Source organism: Desmodus rotundus, chromosome 3 (assembly GCF_022682495.2).
Source record: "Desmodus rotundus isolate HL8 chromosome 3, HLdesRot8A.1, whole genome shotgun sequence".
Taxonomy (NCBI): domain Eukaryota; kingdom Metazoa; phylum Chordata; class Mammalia; order Chiroptera; family Phyllostomidae; genus Desmodus; species Desmodus rotundus.
In genome coordinates, this window is record NC_071389.1 from 156,515,732 (window position 1) to 156,539,088 (window position 23,357).

Consider the following 23,357-nt stretch of genomic DNA (forward strand, 5'->3'; position numbering starts at 1 on the left):
AGTGGAAAGGGGATTGGGGGAGAGAGATAAACATCAATTTGTTGTTCCACTTATTTATGCATTCATTGGTTGATTCACATATGTGCCCTAACCTGGGATTGAACTCGCAACCTTGGTGCATCATGACAACGCTCTAACCAGCTAAGCTATCTGGCCAGGACTAGCTATTTTTCCTTATATGGACAGGTTATGATTAACAAACAACTCCTCTCTGTTCAAGAATGTATGGTGTACCTTGGTCCCTTGCTATTCCTCCTGGCTTTTAAACAGATTTTTGCTTCTTCACTAAAGAAAGCAAGGGAAAACAAAGAACATGAAATTCAAATTCTTCCATCAAATTTTTTCTTGCCCAAGATTCAGAGATGTCAGAGCAATGAGAAGCCTAAGATTCCTCCTTTTATATTTCTTTTTTAAAAAAAGATTTTATTTATTTATTTTCAGAGAGAGGAGGAGGGAGAGAGGAAGAGATGGAGAGAAACATCAGTGTGTGGTTGCCTCTTGCATGCCACCAACTGGGGACCTGGCCTGCAACCCAGGCATGTGCCCTGACTGGGAATTAAACCGGCAACCTCTTGGTTCACAGGCCAGTGCTCAATCCACTGAGCCACACCAGCCGGGGCTCTTATATTTCTTATCTGCTTATGACATGAAATACAATAGGCTGTGTGTAAAAATAATTCTCTCAAGACTTTTCTACTTTAACACTTACATTTATTGAGTATACATTGACACATGATGTGGAAATGATAAAGATTACTTAAAGTTTATACGAAGGAGGTCACTGTCCATGTCCCCCTTTAGGGCTGCTGCTAGAATTTGTGCTGGCAGATGCCTTCATTTCTCTGCCCTCTGATGGAATTATCTCAGCTACAGAAAGTTGATTCACCCAAGGTCATACTCTCTTCCCACAGCAGGCATCTAATGACTGGTCAATATGGGGGTAAAATATCTGGTCCCTTACCCTAACTCAAGACAGTTCTAAAGGGTCTCACAGGCTCAGAGCTCCCCGTGGGGTTAGCTGAGGCCTTCTCTGAGGCTACGGAATAGCCCAACTTCTCTCTTTTCACTAATCTTGCTTCCTTTCCTCCCTTCCTCAAGTGTGGATCCCAAGAGCACCTGATAAATGTTCTGCTCACTAATCTCAGCCTCAGACTGTTTACCAGGAAAGCCAGTGTGTGACAGATACCTGATTGGTTGATTTTTTTCAATGATTTTGGCAACATAGACCTAGATTTCTTTTACTCCATATAGCAAACATCTATCGTGTCTTATTTTTCTCTATAGAATGTCAACAAATATATTGTGAATGGTTAAAACTTAAGCACATGAGAAGTTCTTATTTTTTGCTTTCTTAATATAGAAATGTCATTTAACTAAAAATGACGGCCTTGGCTGTGATTAGCATAATAATTCTTTTTTATTTTTAAAAAAGAATTTTATGTGCAAAGTTAATTTTCTATAAGTTAATTTAGGAAAAATTGCTATCTTCAGACTGAATGGCATATTTATAATGTATTCAGATCTTCACTTATATGTAGGCAAAATTTTATACTTTAAAATTATAGAGAGTCTACATATTTTTTGTTAAGGGAATTCCTAGATATTTGGTGTTTTTGTTATATTTTATGCATGTGGTTTTTAAAATATACTTTATGTATTTATTTATTTTTAGAGAGAGGAAGGGAGGGAGAAGGAGAGGGAGAGAAACATCACTGTGTGGTTGCCTCTTGAGTGCCCCCTACTGGGGACCTGGCTGGCAACCCAGGCATGTGCCTTGACTGGGAATCAAACCAGCAACCCTTTGGTTTGCAGTCCGGGACTCAATCCACTGAGCCTATGCATGTGTTTAAATCTATTTACAGGTATAAGAACACTCTAATTCTAGTGTCTTTGTTTTATTAATTTTGTAATGATCCTAAAATTCACTCGGAATAATGAACAGAACAGTAGCTAAGAAAAACATGAATAGACTTATGTCGTAGAAGATATTAAACACACAACAAAGCTCTAATAAATAGGTAATGAAAGAATGGACAGATCAGCAGACAGGTTAGATCAGGAATACAACCATATATAATGTATTTATTTAAACATGATAACATCTGATAAGGAGGCACCACAACTGGAGGAGGAATTTTCACAATGGTCACTGAAATAAATGGTTAGTGATTTGGAACAAAACAATTTAGATTCTTAACTTCCACTAGATGAATTAAAGAATTAAATGGGAGGAAACCTAAGCCATAAGAAACTAAGGTCAAATTCTGGTGAATATTATAATTGTATGAGAAATTAATTTGTAGGTCTAAGAAAAATCGCAATAGTTCATTAACAAAAAAATATTAAACTTCTACCCTGGCTGGGTGGCTCAGTTGGTTGGAGCATTGTCCCATATACCAAAAGGTTGCGGGTTTGATTCCCAGTCAGGGTACGTACCTAGGTTGTGGGTTCAATCCCAGGTCAGGGCACATACGAGAGGCAACTGATCGATCTTTCTCTCTCACATTGATGTTTCTATCTCTCTCTTTCCCCCTATTTCTAAAATCAATAAACATATCCTCAGGTGAGGATTAAAAATTTTTTAAACTTCTGAACATAAAAAAGGGCAAACAAAAAAATAAAAAAGTACAATTACCTATAATTATGACTTTTGAAATACCATCTGTCTCCTCATTCCCACAGTGAGAAGGGTGGGAATAGAGGTGAGCGCTTGCTTGATAGCTGCTTCAGTACGGAGTATAATAAAATACTTTGTGCCTATCAGCCAGGGTTTTGAAAATTAATTGCCCAGAGCTCATTTCTGCAAAGTGTGCAAAATAATAACAGATATCATTTGTTGAACACTTATTATATGGTAAGTATTCTGTAGACACTGAGTCATTTGATCATTGGAGGGGTATCATTACCCAATCCGGCAACAAGGTAGGGAGATACATGCACAGTTGAGCTGCATAATGATGGATAAATGTCAGGTAAATTAGACATTAAACTTCCAGGACTGATCACTGGCCCTGGTTCCTTAGTTTGGCTGGAGTATTAAGACTGTATTGCCGTCCAATTACAGTACCTAATGAGTCCTACTCCCCACTCCCCTAAGAAAGAAAATATAAGTGACCTTACAAAGCTGACCCAGGCCCAAATCACAGACAATAGTGATTGTCAAATTTTTTAAGAAGCCAACTCTGGGATTTTAATTTAAATTCAGTTTTGAGTCAGTGGGGGTTGACAATCTTCTGCCAAAACCAATTCTAAATCCAGTGAGGTAGAGTGTTCATCAGGATGCTGAAGAGGGGACAGTAGGTCCTGTCACAATGCGACAGAGCTGGTGGGGTTAGGACACACAGTGCCATGTACCTGCAGGATGACCAAATTACTTTTTGTTGTGGCTGCTTAACTAAGTACTAGCGTCAAAATATTGTCGTCTGTGGATGAGATCAAAGGAACATTAAAGGTGGTAAAAAAAATTTTTTTAATCAGGAAAGGAACAGTGATTACATCAGTCAAAGGAGAACCCAATAATTTTAAAGACCATGTGTTGTTTCAGGGTAGATCCTTTAAACAGGAATAGAGGGCCGATTTCAGAATACATAACTTACTTTCTAACAAGGTAAGATTCGTTCATACATGGTTCTATTGCTTCTGTGTACAAGCTTTTTCTACTTATACAGAAGATAGCTTCAATCCTATTACTGAAACTCATACCGAAGAAATCTGCTAGAATCAGACCAGATTATTTGGAAGACCTACAGAGGAAAGCTCATTTTCTGTGTAAGGGCACAGCTGGTGGTAATGCTTCCAGTTACCCCACTGGGCAACTCAGATGGGGAGCCAGTGCAACCCAGGTGACTACAGGTGTAGCTGAGTGGACAGCAGACGTGGCTTAAGTTCAGGGTGAATCCTCTTCGGGGTGTGATTGGTCTTTCCTCAGAAAGCTGTCCCTCCTTCTTGGAACCATATAGAAAAGACCTGTGGGGCTACTCAAAACTCCCAGGTGACCTGAGGTGATTCAGTTCTTTTACAGTACAAATTCCTTCTCCAGGCTCACTTTCTGAGCAGATACAGACTTTTTATTTTCTCAGTACAACCTGTAAATGTGTCCTGACTACCTCAGTACCATTTTGAGAACTTTAGATACTATCAACAATGCCCTTAGGGCTCACAAACCTGTCACAGAGTATTCTGACTTCCTGGACTCTCTAAAAACGGCAGTGGTTCCCACCAAACGGCAGTGGTTCCTGCCAGACAGCAGTGTGGTCTGGGACCTGTCCCACCTCCTAATGCTCCAGAGAGGGTAGTTTCAATTACAGTTTACATTCACTATTATTTTGTTTTCATTTCAGGTGTACAGCATACTAGTGGGACAATCATATGCTTTACAAAGTGACCCCTCCCTAATACTCAAGTACCCACCTGACACCGTACATAGTCATTACAATATTATTGACTATATTCCCTGTGCTGTACTCCACACTCCCATGACTATTTGGACGTACCAATTTGTACTTCTTAATCCCGTCACGTTTTTCACTCGGCATCAGGAAACATTTTAGAGCCAGGCGCAGAGAATCGGTTTTGGAGTCAGCTCTGGATTCAGGACCTCGATGTGCCAGTTGGAGTTGCGTGAACTTGGGATAAATTTCTTACCCTCTGATTCAGGGATTAGTGTGGTCTGTACCTCTTGGGAATGGTGTGAGGGTTAAAGGAAGGACCATCTGGGAAGTGCTTATTCTGTTACTTCTCAGCAAACACAGTGAACAGTCGTCATCATGACACCCGTTGCCCCCATTACCCGAGACCACAGCAACTGGGTTTAAGTGCAGAGCTCCTTATTCTGAAAAGAATTTTCACCTCCAAGCAGTGCTGGTGAAAAACTCATAGAAATTTCTCGTCTTAAACACGACCTCTCTCCTCCTCCCCGCCCCCCCCACAGTTCTCCGCATAACAACAGTCCTTCGTTTCAGCCTCCAGCTTCCAGGTACAGGCTGTCCACTAAAATCCAGAATGGGGGCAGGGGGTGGGGGGTGGTGAAGATCTTTGCAAGTTCTAGGCCCCGGAGTATCAGGTTGCAAATGGTTATGGACTAAGCATTGGATATTCTGAACGGAAATCGGAACAGGAATCACGTACCTCACTTCCCCTTTTACTACTTAGTCTTTAAGTGAACATGGCCAATATAACCACTTTGAACCTGCTTTCGTATTTATACAAAGAGGATAATACCCAATCAAGTGGTTGAAAGCATTAAATGAGATAATATTTATATATAAAGTGCTTAGTACAGTAGCTGCCAAAGAGTAGAAGCTCAACTCATCACTATTGAGTTCAATTCCAAAAGAACCCCCCCAAACCCGCTAGCTAACTGCAGTCTTTTGGTGCTAGCAAGTTAAAACTGTAATCAAAAGATAAACTCGTCAAACATCGGTGAATTTATATTCTAATTAATAAGGTAAACATTTCAACAGGATTATGGAGCTGTGCTCACAATTTACCTACTTTGCCTGTTCGGACTTCTTACCTTTCTTCATAGGAATTATGGTGCTATGCACACGAGATGCACTGGCTCAAAATTAGTAATTTTTTATACTAAATGTGTCTCTCGGAGGAGGGGGGGGCAGGGAAGAACCAACTTTTTGATAGCCTGCAGAATATTACTATGATGTGGAAACAATTGTGAGAAACTCAAACTAACGTGACTCTCAAACCCTGAGGTCTAGTGGAAACTTCCCAGAAGGTACACAAGTTCAAAGCCGCAAAGGGAACCAATTAGAATTAAACAAAACCGCGCCAGCTCGTAACCTGAGCACCCAGCCAATGGGGAAATGGGGCGGGGCCAATGGCGTTCCGGGTGAGACTCCGCGGTGCGCCACCCGGGCGTGCTGCGAACGGTCGGCCACCCTGCCCGCCAGGCTGTCAATTAACGCCTCGCTTTCGCTGAGCTCCAAGCCTCTAAGTCCTTTGTTTGCCGACGGGGTAAGCGCGTTTCTCACTTATTAGCCCGCTTTTTAACAAAGTGGGGGAACAGAACTAGGACAAAGGTGGGTGAAGGAAGCAGTAACTGTCGGAGGCAGAATTTGATCGCAGGTCTGAGGCCGCCCATCTTTTTACCCACTTCTGTTGGCGCTGACTGCTCAGTTTCTCAGGTTTATTCAAGAGCATTCTCAGGAAGCCATTGTTGAATTACAGAAGAGCATGTACTGCCATTCGGGAATAAGGATTTCAGTCAGTTATGAGAATTGTGAAATTTGGTTGTCCTCTCCTTTTTCCAGCGGTGATTAAAAAAAAAAAAGCCAAGGCCAGTCCATTACAGTGACTACTCAGTCTGCCCGCTTGAAACACTCCAGGTAGATTAATTTTTGAATTATGATTCATCTTCCCTTTCCTGTTTTGATGGAACACCAAGACTGAACCATTCTAGTCAATGAAAAGCTCGAGTTCCCACCCCGCCAATTCGCGCGGTAATGACAGTCTAATTGGCTGACGCGCAGGTGGGATTTCCTGTCGCCATTTTAAGGAAACAAATCTGCAAGAAGTGCCCAGTCAATTAAAAGGGGCTGAAACAAAGAGCACCCAGAGGAAAGAGAAACCCGCCCAGGCGTCCGGCCCCCTGCATCCCGCTCCCGGGTCCGCACCGCCCGCGGGCTGGGACCCCGCTCGCCGGACGGAGTCACGTGGGGCGCCCCGGCTACCGACCCGTGGGCCCTCGGCGCCCAGCCGGGTGCGCGCCCCCCGGCTCAGCAATTCTTCGCGCCCCGTCTCACCCAGGCCCCAAAACAAACATCCACAGCCCAGGTCTCCGGGGAGGGCTGCGCAGGGGCGCCTGCGGGTCCCGGAAGACCGCAGGCCCCTCCCACTGCGGGTTGGAGACAAAGGCTTTCTGAAGGTGCTCTAGCGCCCCGCTGCCCGCGCCACCTCGGTCCCCTTCCCGCCAGTCTAGGCGGCCTCGGTGCTGTCCCCCGGGACAACCCACCGCTGCATCGCTGGCCGCAGCTCCGGGCGCTGTCAGCGCCTCGGCGAGCTGCGCGGGGGCCCGCCACGGCCGCGGCCACCCTCGCTCGGTGCCCTTCCCACAATGCACCACCTCTCTCCCCCGCCGCCTGGCCGGACTACGGCGTACCCCGAAGTGCGCCTCCCGGTGCGGGAGCAGCCCTCCTTTCCTCCGCCTGCGCCCTCCTAGCAGCACCACTTCCATCCCCAGGGCTCCAGCCGCCGCAAGCAGCCGGGTTCTGGGCTGGCTGCCGGGCCCCAGGAGGGCGTGGGGCAGGTGCCCAGGCTCCGCGCAGGCTCCGCGCCCGCCGCCACGGTGAGCGTGCCGGGCACACGCACACCCCGCAACCCCTCCCTCGCCCCTTCCCCGATGTTCAGCATCTGCCAGCCCTGGTCGCTGCGTCCTCCGCGTGCGGCCAGCGGGAGGCAGCAGGCGTGGCCGCCAGCAGAGACACCGTGTGACGGCGCTGCTCCGTGACACACCGCTCTGGTTGAAGCGCGGACGCGCGGTGGAGGAGGTGGCTGCGCGCGGGACGTGGAGGGATGGCTTGACTTTTCCCGTTAAACCATCACGAGCCATGGATGCGCAGGGGCGACGCGCCCTCCCAGTAAGAGAAAGACTACGATTCGAGACCCTCAGCGCCCTAGCGTGTCGCAGTAAGTGCGAGGTTGGCGGGCAGAGTGTGGGTGGGGGAGAGGGGGGTGACTCTGATGCAATCCTCCCCGAAAGGAGGAGGAGAGACGGTGGAGCGCGGGCTGGGGAGGCCACGCCACTCTGCCTGAAGGTCGCCCGTAACCTCCGCCCTTCACCTTACTCGGAAGTCTGGCACGCCACGCCGAGCTCCCCTCCACCCCCACCCCCAGCGCTCGCAGGCGGAGGCCACGTTTTACCGGCTGAGGCTGCCAGACCTTGACACAAAGGACATCTCACGGCCAGTGGGGAAATCTGGAAGGGCGGACACCTTGACGGCTCCCTCCTTTTGACACTTTCCCCTTTATTGCCCGAGGTAGGGTGATTTTCCTGACTCGGGAGAGGGGAGGGAGCGGCGGCGGCGGGAGGAAAGGGATGCTGGCGTTGTGCGAGGAGGCGACGGGAACGCAGAAGTCCTCGGGGCGGGCGTGGAAGGAAGGGGTGCGCGGCTGTGCCCGACGCGTTTGGATTTTCCTTTCGGGAAAGGAAAAGTCCGGGTCCCCTGTTCCGAATGCATGCGGCGCGTGTGGAGGCGCAGAGGCCCCTCGTTTCACCTTCGCGTCCGCCGTGGCTCACTTTTTGGTGCCGTTTTCCGAGTGGCAGCGTGTGCCACCCGCTCGGGTTAAATTACGAGGGCCAGGGACCGCGCGGGTCTGCAGGCAGAGCTCGGCCCGCGTGAGCGCGCTAGTGCGGACCCGCGGGGAGTTTGCGTCCTGGGCTTTTGGGGTAGTTTCCTGTGTCCGTCGGGCCCAGAGGAGAGCGCGTGATGCCCCCGGGGGTGTGCGTGCGGTCGGCTGGGTCTCAATGCCTGGCCGCGAGCGCGAGTAAACCGGGGCGCCTTTGCCGCCCGGGTCTCGGTAACGGAGAGGAGTGAGCGGATGCCGGATGCGGGGGGAGATTTCCAAAGGATGCTGGCGGTGACTCACTGTCCTTTCCCGCTCTGAAGAGGTTCTTACCAAAATCAAGAAGGGGAGACGGAGGGAAGTGCAGTTCTGGGAGCTGGGATCCGGAGCTGGCGAACAAAAGCCACCGCTTGCGCGGGGTCCGGGCTAGAACTGCCCTGGCCTCCCCTCCGCCTCCCCCACATCCTGGCACCTCGCTCGCATCCCCCCAAAATGCTGCCACCAAAGGCCTTTAACCTGGCCGTGTCGTCGCGGCGGGGGGTCTAGTGTGCGTCTCCGGGGACCCCCCCGCCCCACCCCCTTCCCGGAGCGCCGGGCCCCTCGGCACCCACTGGGGCCCCCCCGCGACGCGGCGCTGCCTAGACGCCGTTTCCCCGCGGGATCTTTCGCCCCTGTTTTCGGGCAGAACTGTAGTCAGAGAAGGTGGAAGTGCATATGGCGGCAAAAGGAATTTCGCGGTAACCGCGTCACGGCGTTCCGGGTGCAGTTCACAGGCTGTCTTGGGCTGCGGAGGGTGGTGCTAAAATGGAAAGTCCTTTGTGTCTCGCTCTGCCGCGCAGACCCTGCCTTTATCGCATTATTACTCCGGTGAAAACCTAACTGCCGCTAGGATCATGTACTTTGTCAGACGAATCCGTGGTGTTGTATGTAGTAAAAAAAGACTCCAGAGCTGGGAAACGGTACTTACGGAATTGACATCTCTGCGGTGGGTTTAAATTTTTTTAGTGTAAGGGGGAGGAGAGACTAAACCTACGGTTTGCAGACTGCAGGGCCCAGCTCGGCTGTAATTTGTCACTTTGATGGAAGAAACTGTGCAGCAACTCGTGCTTTTCCTGACGTCAGAGAGACAGCGGAAAGAAAACCTGATCTAGGTGGCTGGCTGCCCTCATTGTTAAACATCTCACGCAGGCTTGCGACCCCTGAAGCCCGTGGGAAACAGTCAGGTCGGGGCACTGATCGCTTGTGGGCCCCCCGGATTTGGGGTCAGCCCCAACTTCAAATGGCTTTACTCTCTAGTCACTTCAGTTGTCCAAGTGTGTCACCTTAAGCACCTGGATACCTGCCTAGTTTGGTTTGAGGTCTTAACCTTCATGAGGTTTATTCACTTTTTAAATTTGTTTAACATATTCGATAAATATTTCCTACTCAGGGACTTACTTTGTAGCAGGCAGCAACTAACCAGATGCACTTCCGGCTTCTGTGCTCGTGGGAGACAGGCAATGAAAGCATGTGTAAATGAATGTCAGATACTTACTAGTGCGATGAAGAAATAAAACAGGGTCGTGTGGTGCGGGAGGGTGCTTGAGGTAACTAACCCTCTAGAAGTGCCTGTGTGAGAGGTGACATTTGTCCTGAGATTAGGAGGCCAGGCATCAGACTATTGGGAGTCTTGCCTTTTCCTCGGCTTTGGGGGGTACATACTTGAAAGCAAAACCTGTCTTACTCATCATTGTTCCCCTAATGCCCAGCACATTAGCTGCTTAATAAAACGCCCGTTGGACTGAGAGCTTGGCTAAGCTCCATCTCATTCACTTCTTTATGTTATTGTTGACCATCCTTTCTACATCTCATTATTTGTTCCTTCTTCTAAGTTGAAACATAACTCATTTTCTACTCTGCTTTTCTGTCTCATCCACTCCACACTTCTGAGCAGTTACCAGGCCCTTGCAAATGCCCCTCAAAGCTGTCTTTTCATTCCCAGTCCCACTGTCCAAATTTAAGTCCCTGTCACCTGACCTAGACACAGCAGTTCAATAGGGTGTGGAATACAGGAATCATGAAACAGACGTGGAGGCACCCTGAAGAAGCCAGCGCTCGGGGGAGGAAGATGCAAGAGCAACTTATTGTTAAGAGTGAAGTAGCTAATGAATGAGGTGTAACAGCTTTCGAGTTGGTCTCCTCCATACCAGGCTCCCTTCATTCAATCTTGACACTTCCACGAGATCTATATTTCTAAAAATCAGTTTGCATTTTTTAATGAACTTGCTTCTAAAAACCTTCAGTGGGTTCCCATTGTTTACAATTAAAGTATGAATTCCTTAACCAGGCCTTGGCTGGTGGGGCTCAGTTGCAGTGTCCTCTGTAACCTAAAGGTTGTGGGTTCAATTCCCCATCAGGGCACAATAGCTAGGTTGTTGGTTCAGTCCCAGGTCCTCTGGCATATGAGAGACAACTGATTGATGGATTGACGCTTCTCTTTCCCGTGGTTGATTCTCTGTCTCTAAAAGCACTGAAAAAATGCCCTCTGGTGAGGATCAAAAAAAAAAAATCCTTAACCAGGCACTCAGAACCCTCCTGCAATCTGACTCCTCACCTCTCTCCATCTCTTTGTCCCAGTTCACCCTTTTCCCTCCCTGTCACTTTTCTGACTTAATACGTGTTGATTCCAGACTGGAATGCCTACTGAAATTCTACATACTGGTGAAGGACTAGCCCCAATGCCAATTTTCTACCTCTTTGAATAAGTGCTTACCTCTTAGCATTTTCATAAAATTGTTTACCTTTTACTGATTGCACTGTTGTCATGCCAAATGATGGAAGGTGACTTTGAGTCAAATGTAAATACAGTCAGCCCTTGGAATCTCGGGGTTCTGCACCAACCACAGATTAAAAGATATATTTTTTAAAATGTTGTATTGTTGCTGACCTGTACTGTGTAGTTAGGCCTACCGTCTGTGCCGAACACGGACAGACTTCTTTCCTTGTCATTATTTTCTAAACAATACAGTATAACACCTATTTACATATCACCTACATTATTTTAGGTATTATAAGTAATCTAAAGATGATTTAAAGTATATGGGAAGATACGCTTAGGTTATATACAAATACTACACCATTATAATTGGGTTGGTCAAAAAGTCCATTATGGTTTTTTTCCATAAAATAAAAGACATTTTTCATTTTCACCAATAACTTTATTGATTTGGATATTTTGAGTATGTCAGCTATCTCCCGCTACTGGCTTCTAGTGAGTAGATGCTGGGGTGCTGCAAAACATCTTCCAATGCTTAAGACACCCTCACAGCACAGAATTATTTGGCCAAAATGTCAGTAGTACCAAGAAACTTCACAAACCACTCTTGACATGTTCGATCAGTCACAGCACCTTCTCCATACACTGCACAAATCTTTTTTTATGTTTCAGTTGCATTTTTACCTTTCTTAATAGCATAATATGCCAAAAATGTGTATTTTCTTCCATCTTAATATTAAAATGGCTGCACAAAGATTCACCAATTTGATAAGTTTTTTTTAAATGCATGCTGATATGACAGCTGTCACAATACAGTCTAACAAAATTGTTCTGAATGAAGTTAAAGACAACTAAGCACATGGTATGGAAAAAACATAAAGGACTTTTGGCCAACCCAATATATAAGGGGCTTGAGCTTCCATGGATTTTAGTATCCACATGGGTCCTGGAACCATTCCTCCTAGGACACCAAGGGATGACTGTATGGGCTCTTGACTTACCAGCCTGGGGAGGTTGAGTAAGTTGTTTAGCATTTCTAAACCTCAGGGGGTTTTGTTTGTTTGTTTGTTCTTCATTTGTTTAATGGGAATAATGATGATGATGGTGGTGGTGGCAATAGTGGCACCCATCTTACTGAGTTGTCCTGAAGATTTAACTACGATAATGGATGTGAAGTGCTTGGCATGGTGTTAGTACTCTCTATATATTGAATTAGAAGGAACTTCAGGTTTCTCATATACCATAGGGAGTAGGGAAAGTTGATCAGTAAAGTTCCCCTTACCTCTGATACTCTATGACTATGTAATCATTTAAAAATACTTTTCTGAAAATAATATCTTGATGGAAACTCCTTGAATCTTTTCAGTCCCTGGGAGGATATGCTTCTGTGAAAGGTGGTGTGGTGTGGGGTGGGGAAGTATGTGTGTGGAAGTAAGCACATTCAAAACAACATCATTGACTTCAAAAAACACACCTTTTAACAGGGACCCTAAACTGAGTCATTGTTGTACTTGTTTCCGAGATTTGATCACATTTAGTTACCACCTGTGTGTCAATTGCACTCTGACAGTAAAGGAACTTAGTGGTTAGGAATGCCCTAAGGTCTAGAGAAACTTCGCAGGCCTGGGGTTACAATCAAGGAACAATGCCTCCAGTGAGAAAATCACAGTGTGTCTTTGCCAATAACTAGCTGGGTACACTTGGGCAACCCACTTAACATTTTTATGCCTCATTTTCTCATCTGTCTAATGCAGCCATTTTCAACCTTTTTCATCTCATGGCACACATAAACTAATTACTAAAATTCTGCGGCACACCAAAATACATATATTTTATATTTTGCCAACCTGACCAAAAAAGGTAGGTATTATTTTGATTCACATTAAACAGCTATTGTTGTGTTGACTGTTGTCATTTTTTAATTGGACAATCTAAGGAAAAAGAGGTCAGTGCCCCTGACTAAATACTCAGGTACTGCATGTTTTAAAAATTCTTGGTCACATGGGTTGAAAACTGCTGGTCTAATGCTAAAAATAGTGTCTGAGCTGCCTAACTTACAGAGTTGTAAAGATACAATGAGAACAGAGCTTAGAAAATCCTTGAACAATATGAAGGAGCTATGAGCGATGATAATCATCTGGGGATAAACACACTGCTAACATTTAGAAGATGGGTTTAGATCAGTGACTCTCAACCCTGGCTTCACATTGGTCTTACCCGGGGTCTTTTAAGGGCTATGAATACCTAGACTCCATTTCCAGAGATTCATATTTAGTTTGCCAGTGATGGATATTAAAAATATAAAATAAACTAAACAAACCCCCCATAACACCAGGGATAATTCTAATATGCAGTGGTTTAGAATTAAAAGCAGACAAAACAAAATCAGAAATTAAATGAAGACCTCCATGTTATTTGATAAAGTCTTAAAAATGTGAAATCATGACGACTTTTCCCTTGACTCAACTAAACTGACCAGTTGTTGACATCACGGAGCCACAGCCTCAGGTTACAATTTATAACCTGAATTTCCCCAGGCATAGCAACGAGTCCAGTGATCCAGCCAGGGCCACATGAAGATTTAATGTGTGGATCTCGGTTTCCATCTCTTAGGAATGATGAAGGAGATTGGAAAAGAAAGACACAATGGAAAGCCTAAGGAAAGGGATAGGCTTTGCCCAAGGTACAGGGGAAGAGGCTCTGAGAGGGAGAGAGACGAGAGACGGGACAGAGTACAGGGAAAATCTTGAGTTTGCTGCATTGAACTGGTTTTGTTTAGACTGCAAACTGGTGGCTACAGAAACAAATAAAGCCTGTGGGTGTATTTTGTGTGACCTGTGGTTTCTTTCAAAATTGTCTGGAATTAGTTGCCAACATTTAAATATCAGGATTTCATTTAAAATCTGTATTTCTGGCATTTCTTGAAAAAAATCAAAAGATCTGCTTTTTTTCTATTGAAATAGATGGGACACATATTCTCCAGTCCCTTATGCGCAGTCTGCTTTGCTCATGTATTTTGCTTATCTGGGCCCTGGCTGCATTTGTTTTTAACCCTCAGTCTAAATCTGTAGATCTTAATGCACATTAGAGTCCCCTGGAGATCATTGAAAATACCATGCTTGGATCCCAACCTAGGTCAATTAAATCAGAAACTGCTGTGTGTTGGGAAGGGAGGTTATTACTCTTACTATTTTTTAAAAATCTTTTATTTTTAATTTTTATTGAATTTACTGGGGCAACATTGTTAATAAAATAGGTTTCAGGTGTACAGTTCTATAATGCATCATCTGTATATTTATTGTGTGTTCACCACCCCAAGTCAAGTCTCCTTCCATCACCATTCATCCCCCTTTACCCTCTTGTACCTCCCTACCTTGCCCTTTGCTGCTGGTAATCGCCATACTGTGGTCTGTGTCTATGAGTTTTGTTTTGTTTTTGCTAAAAAAAAAAAAAACACCCTTTTTTTTTTTACCCAGCCTCCCACATCTCCTCTCTTCTAACAGCTGTCAGTCTGTTCTCTATGAGTCTGTTTCTATTTTGTTTGTTTATTTTATTATATTCCACATTTAAGTGAAATCATATGGTATTTGGCTTTCTCTGACTGGCTTACTTCCCTTAGCATAGTACTGTCCAGGTTCATTCATACTGTCACAAAAGGTAAGATTTCCTTCTTTTTTTTATGGCCAGGTAGTATTCCATTGTGTAAATGTACCGAAGCTTTTTTTTATCCACTCATCTACTGATGGGCACTTGGACTGCTTCCAAATCTTGGCTCCTGAAAATGACTCTACAGTGAACATAAGGGTTCATGTATTCTTGTGAAGTAGTGTTTTGGTTTTCTCTGGATACATACACAGAATTGGAATTACTGGATCATAAGGCAGTTCCCGGTTTGATTTTTTGAAGAAACCTCATACTGTTTTCCATAGTGGCTGCGCCAACTGGCATTCCCACCAACAGTGCACAAGTGTTGCATTCACTCCACAAGTGCCTCGCTGGCACTTGTTGTTTGTTGAGTTATTGATGGTAGCCATTCAGACCGGTATGAGATTATATCTCGTTGGTTCTAATTTGCATTTCTCTGATGATTACTGACCTTGAGCGTCTTTCAGATGACTATCGACCATCTGTATGTCCTCTTTGGAGAAGTGTCTACATAGGTCCTTTGACCATTTTCAGTTGTCTTTTTTGTGGGGGGGTGTTGAGTCATGTAAGTTCTTTATAAATTTTAGATATTAACCCTTTACCAGATGTATCATTAGTGAATAGGTTCTGTCATTTAGCACATTGTCTTTTTCTTTTTGTTGATGGTTTCCTTTACTGTGCAAAAACTTTTTGGTTTGATGTAGTTCTGTTTATTTTTTCTTTTGTTTCCCTTGCCCAAGAAGACATATCAGAAAATATACTGCTGTGAGAAATGTCTGGGATTGTACTGCCTCTGCTTTCTTCTAGGGCTTTTTATGGTTTCAAGTCTTACATTTAAGTCTTTAATCTATTTTGAGTTTATTCTTATGTATGTAGTCTAATTTCATTTTTTGTACACATCTGTCCAATTTTCCCAACACCATTTATTGAATAAACTATCTTTAGCCCATTGTATGTGTTTGCTTCCTCTGTCAAATATTAATTGACTATAAAGGTATAGATTTATTTCCGGGCTCTCTATTCTGTTCCATTGATCTATGTGTCTGTTTTTATGCCAGTACCTTGCTGTTTTGATTACTAGGGCCTTGTAGTATAGTTTGATATCAGGTAGTGTAATTCCTCCAAATTTGTTCTTCTTTCTCAAGATTGCTGTTGCTATTCAGGGTCATTTGTGGTTCCATATACATTTTTTGGAATAGTTGTCCTAGTCCTGTGAAATATTTGTATCTTGATAGGAATTACATTGAATCTATAGATTGCTTTGGGTAGTATGGACATTTTAATTATATTAAGTTTTCCTATACATGAACGTAGTATTTGCTTCTATGTATTTGTATAGCCTTCAATTTCTTTTTTCAGTGTCTTACAATTTTCCGAGTACAGGTTTTTTACATCTTTGGTTAAATTTTTTCCTAGGTATTTTTATTCTTTTTGAAGCAAGTGCGAAGGGGATTGTTTTCTTAGTTTCTCTTTTTGATAGTTCATTACTGGTGTATAAAAGTGCACCTGACTTCTGGATATTTGTTTTGTATCCTGCTATTTTACTGAATTCATTTGTCAGTTTTAGTAGTTCGGGGTTGAATTTTTAGGATTCTCTATATACAGTATCATGTCTTCTGCAGATAATGAAAGTTTTACTTCTTCCTTTCCAATTTGGATGCCTTTTATTTATCTTAATCTGATTGCAGTGGCTAGGAATTCCAGTAATGTGTTGAATTGTGTTGAAAGTGGACATCCCTGTCTTATTCCTGATCTTAAGGGGAACACTTGTAGTTTTTGACCGTTGAGTATGATGTTGGCTGTGGGCTTGTCATATATGGCCTTTTTTATGTTGAAGTATGTTCCCTTTATTCCCACTTTGCTGAAAGTTTTTATCATGGATGGGTGCTGGATTTTATCAAGTGCTTTTGCTGTATTTATTGATGATCATGTGATTTTTATCCATTTTGTTTATGTGGAATACCACATATTTTATTTTCTAAATCTTCTCCTGAAGATATATTTATTGATTTTAGAGGGAGGGGGGAGAAACAGACAGACAGACAGACAGACAGACAGACAGTGATATGAGAGAGAAACATCGATTGGTTTGCTCCTGTATGTGCCCTGGCTGGGGATCAAACACGCAACCTTTTTGGTGTATAGGATGACCTTCCAACCAACAGAGCTACCCGGCCAGGGCTGTATCATGGTTATTGATTTGTACCAGCCTTGTATCCCCAGAATAAAGCCCACTTGATCGTGATGTATGATATTTTTAATGTATAGCTGGATCTGGTTTGCTAATGTTTTGTTGAGGATTTTAACATCTATGTTCATCAGGGATATTGGCCTATAATTTTCCTTCTTTGTAGTGTCCTTATCTGGTTTGGAAATTAGGATAATACTAACCTTGTAAAATGACCTTGGGAGTGTTCCTTCCTCTTGGATTTTTTGGATTGGTTTGAAAAGTAGGTGTTAGTTCTTTCCTGAATGTTTGGTAAAATTTATCTATGAAGCCATTTAGTCCTGGACCTTTGTTCATTGGGAGTTTTTTGATTACTGCTTCAATTTCACTAGTTGTAATATGTCTATTCAGATTCTCTAATTCTTCCTGACTCAGTTTTGGAAAATTGTATGTTTCTAGGATTGTATCCATTTCGTACAGATTGTCCAGTCTGCTGGCACATAGTTGTTCGTAATGTTTTCTTACAATCCCTTGTTTTTCTGGAGTTAGTTGTTACTTTTCTATTTTATTTCTGATTTTATTTTTTGGGGTCCCCTCTCTCTCTCTTTTTTTTCTTTTGGGTCTGGTTAATGGCTTGTCAGATTTATTTATCTTTTCAAGGAACCAGTACCTGATTTCATTGATCTTTTGTACTTTTTTTAGACTTTCATTTATTTGTGTTCTGATTTCTATTATTTCCTTTCTTTTCTCATTTTGGGCTTTGTTTGTTGTTCTTCCCCTAGATCCTTTAAGTGTAAAGTTAGATTGTTTATTTGAGATTTTTCTTACTTCTTGAGGCGGGCCTGTAATGCTATGAATTTCCCTCTGAGGACTGTTTTCGCTGTGTCTCATAAATTTGGGGTTCTTGTGTCCTCATTTTCACTTGTTTCAAGGTATCTTTGGATTTCTTCCTTGATCTCATTGTTAACCCATTTATTGTTTAGTAACATGTTATTTATCTTCCATGTCTTTATGTGTTTTTCAGTTTTTTTCTTGTGATTGATTTCTAGTTACATAGCATTGTGGTCAGAGAAGATGCTTGATATGATTTAAATCTTTTAAAATGTATTTATACTTGTTTTGTGTCCTAATATGTTGTCTAACATAGAAAATGTCGATGTATACTTGAAAAGAGTGTATACTCTGCTGCTTTGGGGTTAAATGTTCTGAAGATGCCAGTTAAATCCATTTGATGTAGTGTGTCATTTAAGGTTGCTGTCTCCTTGTTGATTTTCTATCAGGAAGAGCTATTTGTTGATGTCAGTGATGTGTTAAAATCCCCTACTTTGACTGTACTACTGTTGGTCTCCCATTACGTTCATCAAGATTTGCTTTATGAATTTAGGTGCTCCTATGTTGGGTGCATAAATGTTTACAGGAGTTATATCCTCCTGTTGGACTAATCCCTTTAGCACTAGTAATGCCCTTCTCTGTTTCTTGTTATGGCCTTTGTTCTCAAGTCTATTTCGTCTGATACAAGTATTGCTATCCCATTTTTAAAATTTCCCCATTAGCATGAAATATCTTTTTCCATCTTGTTACTTTTAGTCTTTGCATATCTTTCATTCTGAGGTGGGTCTCGTAGACAGCATATATATGGGTTTTGTTTTCTTGTCTATTCTGCTACCCTGTATCTTTTGATTGAAGCATTTAAGCCATTTACATTTAAAGTGATATTGATAGGTACATATTTATTGCCATTTTATTCCTTATAAGTATATTCCTCTGTGTTTTCTTCCTTTTTCTTCTTCTTAAAGAAGACTCTTTAACATTTCTTGTGATTCTGGTTTGGTAGTAATGAACTCCTTTAGCTTTTCCTTGTCGGAAAACTCTTTATTTCTCCTTTACTTTTAAATGATAGCCTTGCTGGGTAAAGCAGTCTTGGTTGTGGGTCCTTGCTCTTAATCACTTTGAATATTTCATGCCAGTTCCTTTTGGCCTGAAATGTTTTTGTTGAACAATCAGCTGATAGTATTATGGGAGCTCCCTTGTAGGTATATAACTGTCCTTCTCTTGCTGCTTTTAAGAGTCTCTCTTTGTCCTTAACCTTTGTCATTTTATGATGTGTCTTGGTGTGTGACTCTCTGGGTTTATCCTGTTTGGGACTCTGCACTTCCTGGACTTGTGTGTCTTTCTCTTTCACCAGGTTAGGGAAGTTTTTAGTTATTATTCAAACAGGCTCTCACTCCCTTGCTCTTCTGGTACACCTGTGATGCAGGTATTGTTAACACTTAGTGTAGTCCCAAAGGTTCCTTACCTATCCTCACTAGCCTTCCAAATTGCTGAGTTGATTCTCTGCTTCATCCAACCTACTGCTTATACCTTTTAGTGTATTTTTCTTTTTAAATATTCTTCATTTCTGACTTGTTCTTTTGTATGGTTTCTATGTTCTTTTTAAAGCTTGCTATCTTTTGTTGAATGTTCTCTAAATTCCTTGAGCATCCTTATAACCATTTTTTTAAAACTTTATATCTGGTAAATTGCTCGCCTCCATTTCAATTAGCTTGTTTTCTGGAGATTTCTCCTGTTCTTTCATTTGGGGTCTGTTTCTTTGTCTCCCCATCTTGGCTGCTTCTTTGTGTTTGTTTCTCTGTATTAGGTAGATCTGTTAGGACTCCCAGTGGTTGTAGGGTGGTCTTGTGTAGTACGTAAGTGTCCTCTGGGACTCAGTGGTGCAGCCTCCTTAATCACTGGATCTGGGTGCTCCAGGAATGTCCCTGTGTGGGTTATGTGAGCCCCCTGTTGTAATTGAGTCTGGGTTGCTATTGGCCTTTTCATGTGTGAGGTCAACTCTCGGGCTGGCTGACTGTGAGAATCAACCTTGACCACAGTGTATGAGCTGCTCTGTAGGTGCTGACTACATGAAACAGAATTCACCTCAACAGGGTCCGGTGCCTGCCAAGATCTCTCTTTGGATTTGCTGCTTTTGAAACTAATTGGATCATTCCCTGATGTTGTCTGGGCCACTGGGTATGTTGGTTCTGAGGCCTCTTGGGAGGGACTCTGCTGCAGATCAACGTCAGACTCTGCCTGTTACGGGCCCTGGTCAACCCGTTTGGATCTACAAAGCAATCCCTAGTTTTTGGCTGCCTCTGTGGGGCCTGGGTGTGTGCAGGAGGATGAAGCTGTGCTCCAAGGCCAGCTTTTATCAGCATCAGGCCCAGGGGCCGGTCAGCAGAATCCCAAAGCACCCTGAGAGCCACCTCTACCTGCTGGCTGGCTGACTGACAGGCTCAGTCACTGAGAGAGCCTGGCAGTACTCAAGTTGCATGTGGTAGGTTCTCAGTGAATCACCAGGTAAGGGCGAGTGGTGTTCACCAGAATGACACAGGTTCAAACTCAGCGCCAGTGCTGGGTCTGAATCTACTCAACAGAAGTCCCAGGGTACATCAAGCTTAGCTGCCACCCACCAGGTGCCCACAGGCCTTTGTGGTGGGGCAGGTTTTCAGGGAGTCATCAGGGTGAGGCCAGCAGAATTTATCAGGCCCAAACAGACCAAGATTTGGCCACGTGAAAGGAGCACTGTATACTGCTTGGACGTGTGAGGAAAAAATGGCCCCCATCCTGGAGCCATAAAGCTCACAACTCTGTCTCCACCGTTATTTTTTAAAATCCCCTGAGGTGGTTCCTATGTCTAGTCAGAACTGAGGACTACTCGTGTAAGTCAGCTATTCAAAAGATTTGTCCACAAACCCATAATTTTATTTCTGATTATGATCCATTAAGAAGTAGTCTGTAGAAGCATAAATTCAGAGGATTTTAGAACTGGGGGAGATCTTTAAGAGTGTATCAGTTAATCTGCCTTTCCTGTATTAAGGTGAGAGGACAGAGGCCCAGAGAGAAGGAAAAAGCTTGTTCAAACACTGTAACTTCATCTACTCTTGGATTATAACCTGTTTTCTCTTTTTAAATAAAGGTATATTTTTAAACGTGTGTTCTTTCTTTTTAAATAAATGATCCTTTTATATGCACCATTTTGTGGTGCTTTGAAATTTGTCTTCTGTTTTTGTTTTATTTTGTTTTTTAGAATATTTCGTTGGGAGTTAACTGTCATAGCAAGGACTTACAAACAAACCAACTGCCATTAATTGTTTTATTAATTGTTTTTAGTTCAATGGCAATCCTTGATGAGAGACTGTTTTCTAAGCTTTTTAAATTTCTAATTTTTGTAATTATTTAAATGTGTGAATTTTTAGTTGACGAGAAAGATTTTTTTAATTTAATGGTACTTACACTGCTCAAGTATACTCAGTATTCTAATTAAGCTTCAGTTAAAAACATACATAGCCCATCCTCCTATATCTAAAGTTACAGGTTGAATTCATTAACTTCTGAAGTTTATCAGTATTTTCTGCCTTAGAGAAATCACAATGCTTTCAAAACACCTGAGCACGGGCAGATTGGTTCCCAGACGTCATAGCCTGGGCATATTGATAGCAGACATTCAAAAGAGCATACGCGTGGGCACCTGACAGAAGAGGAACATGGATCTGCAGGAGCAGGTGTCCGGGTGTGGTGAACGAGATGGTATGCCAAGGGACAGTCTGTCCAAGGAAGTGAGCAGCTCAGCTCCCTGGCCCAAACAGAGATGGTTAGTACTGACCCTCTGCTGAGCTTCCTTCGACTCTCACCTTCGGCACCTCTGATGTTTGGGGCTGGATAAGTCTTTGTTGTGGACAGCTGCCTGTGCATTATATGTTTAGCAACATCCCTGACCTCTTTCCACTAGAAGTTGCCGGCACCCCCTCACTTATGGAGACCAAAAATGCTTCCAGACATTAACAAATGCCGTGCAAAGGATAGGGGGACAAGGTTGTCCCCGGTTAAGAACCACTGCTTTAATGTAACGCTTCATCAGAGATATATACTCAGTCACGGGCTGGTCACTGGAGAGAGACATCACAGAGAAGTTTGTTTGAAATTGGAAAATTACAAAAGCATGCATTGAAAAATAAAAAAGTATGCAAGCAAGAAAGCTGGGCTTTGAAAGAAATGTAGGCATGGGCTTGATGGAAAGTAGTTGGGGGCGGGGATTAGGTTCAGGGCCAGGGGAAAGATGTGAACAAAGCAGAAAATTGCATAGAAGTAGATCCATTGCAGAATGGAAGGTTCAGAAAGTCACAGGAGAGAAAAATTAAAGAGATAATTATGAGCAATCTGGTCTTTGAATTTGAGGTTCCAGAGATTAGACTATCCTGTAGACATTAGCAGCAATTATGATGAGCAGGGAGGGAAGAGGAACGTGGGAGACTAATTTGAGGAAGAATCTGTGCCTGTAAATGGGAGAGGGGAGGGATCAGCAGGTAGCATGGAGGAAAGCGACGGCGAAGTCAGGATTGTGGAGCTGAAAGGAATGAGAGGAATGGAAGGGACACCATGAAAGAGGTTGACAGGACTTGCTGGCTGATTAGATATGAGGTACCATTGCAATGACACCCAGCTGGATTCCAAGTCTAAGTGATGAGGAGAATGAACAGTATCTTTAGCCGAAATGGAAAAGCTGCTGTGTGAGGTCAGGCGATGTGCCCAGTTAGGCACGTGGAGTTTGAGGTAATTGCAGACATCCACGTGGAGAAGTCCAGAGGGCGGCTCTGGTCTAGAAGGAATGTGTGGAAATTTTTCTGAGCAGGAAGGAACCTGAGAGATCACCACCCTCCAGCCTTCTCATTATATAGATGAAGAAACATGTGGCATGGAGAGTGGTGGGATTATTATCAAGTAGTGTTTATGAGGGAGATCCTATTTCATAACACAAAGGAATTCCAGTTTTATGAAATGAAAGTACCTGGGGAAAAAATCTGAAAGATGCCCTGGGGGGTGAACATGACACTACATGCTTGAAACTGCAAAAAGGAAAGAATTTGGAGTACCTGGAATGAAGGGTGGAGGGCAGAAGAACCACCCTGCACTAAGGCAGGGAGGAGGAAGGGAGCTGGCAAAGGAGGCCAGGAAGCGGCGCTTAGGAGGGTGCAGGGGGGAGCAAGTTGGTGGAGGTCAATGAACAGTCCTCTGGTCTTGAACAGGAAGTAGTAGCAATAGTAGCAATCATAGTCACCATAGCTTACAAGAAGAACCGAGCCAGATACTGCTGTGAGTGCTGCGCATGAGCCCAACCGTGAACTCATTATAATAACTGTATGAGGTGGGTGTTGCTTTATCTCATTTTACAGAAGAGGAAACTGAGTCAAATAGGAGTTAACCTACTTGCCCAGGGTCACACAGCTCATAAATGGTGGAGCCAGAATTAGCATGGTTTCCAGGGAGTGAGTAGGAGAGGAGGAGCAATATGTTCGGGCTGTTGGCAGTTAAAGAGAGGAGCGGCAGGTGGTAGTGCATGGTTCCAGACAGGATTACTTTCCAGATACAGGGCTGAGAGTGGCTGACAGAAGTCAGGGATGCCACGGGGAGGAGGTGGCGATACAGGGCCCTGGCAGGGCTGAGATCACTAGTTAA

The 23,357-nt window shown here is 43.6% G+C and overlaps 1 protein-coding gene across 3 annotated transcripts in view; it reads left to right on the forward strand.

Annotated features, from left to right (window-relative positions):
* The first annotated feature begins 5,844 nt into the window (after positions 1 to 5,844).
* The window catches only part of SLC38A1 (solute carrier family 38 member 1), a 68,553-nt gene continuing 51,040 nt past the window's right edge, over positions 5,845 to 23,357 (forward strand). The window contains exon 1 of one of the 3 annotated variants that reach the window (XM_024575445.4): positions 5,845 to 5,970. The gene's annotated coding sequence lies outside the window, so the exon portion shown is untranslated. Of the gene's footprint in view, positions 5,971 to 6,025; positions 7,642 to 7,736; positions 7,992 to 23,357 lie in introns of those variants that run through there. The other 2 variants (XM_024575442.4, XM_024575444.4) reach the window with 2 other exon arrangements.